Here is a 4,133-nt window from a genome sequence, read left to right on the forward strand (position 1 = left end):
AAAAACTAGAGCTGATACAAAAAAATGGTTTGCAGATTTGAAATCAGCGCAAAAAATACTATAAGAATCAGCTCTAACATTTGAGGCACCAAAAAAAACCTTTTTTTGTTGGCCTGTGTTATGGTTTATCCGGGACAGTTCCGGGTTTCCATCTTTTGATCCGGGTTTTTTCAAAATCATTATTTGTCCCGAATTATTGAAAAGTATAGGTTTAAATCTTAATTAAAATTTTCTTAATTAAAATTTCTTTTTTCTTAATTAAAATTAAATTACAACTACTTATCAAATTAATTATGTGAATCGATGTATTTTTTCTCTCTTGTAAAACGCTATGAATGAGAAAGTTGCTGAATACAAAATTCCAAAGGCGAATTTGATTTCATGAAATTAAAAAAAAAGAAAACAAGCAAGCCGAATGTAATTTTTTCAAGTTAATCATGAAGAAAATTGAATAGAGTTTTATAGAAGTCTCAAATGCGAAAAAAACATATAGATTAAAAAATATAAGATATAATATAAAAGCATGGTAAAAGATGATTGTAACATATAATCGAGTTAAAAATCTTACTAAAAGTTCGCAATTGTAATTTGAAAATTTGAAAAAAATATTTTTGAACAAACTGTTTTTTATTGTATTTTTAAATGGTATCTTCTAACTGCGTAACATATATTTGTTATTTGTGATACTATTAACTGATCGTCCTATGCTCAACTTAATATATCGAGCAACAAAATGAATTTAAAATGGACTTCGCTGAGATAAATATATTAATGAGATTAGTTTCAAAACTTAAGTAATAAATAGCGGCTTTATAATTATTTTTAATACATTATCAAATTGATCATATGTTATTTTCGAAAATACACTTCACTAACTTAGACTTTTTTAAAAGTCAAATTAAGCAAATTTGATTTTTAATTCCCCGTAGGGTAAGTTATACTAATTGCAGAAAAATCGAAAATGAACATTTTTATATATAGTATAATGCGAAGGCAGGTCTAGTGGTTTCAGAGATCGAGGGAAAAAAGTAAAAAAAATATTATTTGTCGATCAAAAATGATCATTAGACAAATGCATATCAAATTATCAGTTATTTTAAAGAGGTTTTAATAATAAGTATGAATTTTGTTGGCATTTCTGTGGGTTCCGTATCAATGTTGATCCGTTAGACTGGGATGCGGTGCTTACGCGCTACTATATTTTTATACATATAAAAAATTTCGAAATATAAAAAATAAATCGAATTTTTCAAAAAAGTCAAATTTTTTCAGAAATTTTAAAATTCTCAGAAATCTCTTTTTTAATGTTTTCAAAAAAAAATAAATATTTTTTAAAAAATTTAATTCACGGTACGGGAAGTTCCAGCAATTTGCCTTAAGGCACGATGCCATGCAACCAGTTACAACATTAATCAAAGGTAGGCAAAGGTAGTCCCAGCGGTTTCGGAGATACATAGCTAAATGTTAAAAAAAGCAGTTTTTGAGAGAACTAAGCGTCTGATTTAAATGATTCAAAGACTTTCTGCTTGTTTCAACATTGCTTTCAAAAAAAGTTCAAAATTTTCAGAAAAATTAAAAGTACATATAAAAAATTTCGAAATATAAAAAAAATCAAATTTTTCAAAAAAGTCAATTTTTTTTAGAAATTTTAAAATTCTCAAAAATCTTTCTTTTAATGTTTTCAAAAAAATTTAAAGATTTTTTAAAAAAATTAATTTACGGAAGTTCCAGCAACTTGCCTTAAGGTACGATGCAATGCAACCAGTTACAACATTAACCCACGTGGAACAACTGACGGTAGAACTGCTATAATAATCAAAAACATCATTACGCACTACCAAACCTATAACATTTGTCAGTAAACATTTCATATAAGCAACTTTCTTCAATAACCAAACCAGAAAAAAAACTATATCTGTAATTTACTGTCCACCAAAGCACAAAATTACCTGTGTAATTTAAATGTCTAAAAGTTTAGTTCAAAACACTTGAGTCTAAATTCCATTATTATCCACCAAAGCACAAAATTACCTGTGTAATTTAAATGTCTAAAAGTTTAGTTCAAAACACTTGAGTCTAAATTCGTTGCTGAAGGGAACTAAAATTCAAATAAAATTTTGTTTATCGAATCCAAATAAGTGGTATCTGTATCATACTTTGTTAAATTGCCATTTAAACCTCTACATTTGGTATTTATAAATTCTAAGGGCAAAAATCTTACCAAAATTAAGCTTTTCAACACCAGAGTATAGTTTAACCACAACTCGAATGCCTACATGCTACAACTTACACACTTTATATAAATATGTAATGTTTTTCTTTACTTTTTGAATCAGTTCTAAATATTGCCAACTATATTAAAGGATTTATTGTAAATCTATATATTATATTATCGTTAAACGTATATAAATAGATTTTATCATGGTGTGTTGTAATCCACTGCTGTGGACCCCCATTTTCATTTCGTGGACCCCCAAATTTTGTTTTTGCCGCCGTGGACCCCTTGAAAGTTGCCATGGACCCCTGGGGGTCCATATGAACCACTTTGGGAATCACTGGTTTAGGAGGATTGATGAAACTTACATTGTTACAGAAGAATTTTATATATAAGATGTAAGAAAATTCGTTGTTTAGAAATATTCATCGAACTTTTCTATACAAAGTGTGGTCTCTCGGGTGACGCCGAGGGACATTTACGCACTATGCTATTATATATATAGCACCCTGGTTGATCCTGCCAGTAGTATATGCTTGTCTCAAAGATTAAGCCATGCATGTCTCAGTGCAAGCCACATTAAGGTGAAACCGCGAATGGCTCATTACATCAGTTATGGTTCCTTAGATCGTACCCACATTACTTGGATAACTGTGGTAATTCTAGAGCTAATACATGCAAATAGAGTTCCGACCAGAGATGGAAGGAATGCTTTTATTAGATCAAAACCAATCGGTGGCGGGCTTGCCTTGCTCACCGTTTGACTTGGTGACTCTGAATAACTTTGTGCCGATCGCACGGTCTAGTACCGGCGACGCATCTTTCAAATGTCTGCCTTATCAACTGTCGATGGTAGTTTCTGCGACTACGGGGGCATTCTTATTGCGACGTTAGAGGTGAAATTCTTGGATCGTCGCAAGACGGACAGAAGCGAAAGCATTTGCCAAATGTGTTTTCATCAATCAAGAACGAAAGTTAGAGGTTCGAAGGCCATCAGATACCGCCCTAGTTCTAACCATAAACGATGCCAGCTAGCGATCCGCCGAAGTTCCTCCGATGACTCGGCGGGCAGCTTCCGGGAAACCAAAGCTTTTGGGTTCCGGGGGAAGTATGGTTGCAAAGCTGAAACTTAAAGGAATTGACGGAAGGGCACTATAAGGAGTGGAGCCTGCGGCTTAATTTGACTCAACACGGGAAACCTCACCAGGTCCAGACACCGGAAGGATTGACAGATTGAAAGCTCTTTCTTGATTCGGTGGGTGGTGGTGCATGGCCGTTCTTAGTTGGTGGAGTGATTTGTCTGGTTAATTCTGATAACGAACGAGACTCTAGCCTGCTAAATAGACGTACTTTCTGGTATCGCAAAGACCCTCCGCATCGGCTTCGGTCGTTGTTGGTTGTGGTTCTCACTACCGGCGTACAAATATATCTTCTTAGAGGGATAGGCGGCATTTAGTCGCACGAAATTGAGCAATAACAGATCTGTGATGCCCTTAGATGTTCCGGGCCGCACGCGCGCTACACTGAAGAGATCAGCAGGTTTTTCTTGGCCGAAAGGTCCGGGTAATCCGTTGAAGCCTCTTCGTGCTAGGGATTGGGGCTTGCAATTCTTCCCCATGAACGAGGAATTCCTAGTAAGCGCGAGTCATAAGCTTGCGTTGATTATGTCCCTGCCCTTTGTACACACCGCCCGTCGCTACTACCGATTGAATTATTTAGTGAGGTCTTCGGACCGGTGCGCGGCAGCGTTTCGACATTGCCGATGTTGCTGGGAAGATAACCAAACTTGATTATTTAGAGGAAGTAAAAGTCGTAACAAGGTTTCCGTAGGTGAACCTGCGGAAGGATCATTAACGTATATTTACTATTTAGTGAATGAAACGTGTGCGATATTTCGTGTAACCTACGACGTATAGAA

Source organism: Ctenocephalides felis, unplaced genomic scaffold, assembly GCF_003426905.1.
Source record: "Ctenocephalides felis isolate EL2017-DRISC unplaced genomic scaffold, ASM342690v1 CF-g0.4_SCAFFOLD_01604, whole genome shotgun sequence".
In the NCBI taxonomy this organism is placed as follows: Eukaryota; Metazoa; Arthropoda; class Insecta; order Siphonaptera; family Pulicidae; genus Ctenocephalides; species Ctenocephalides felis.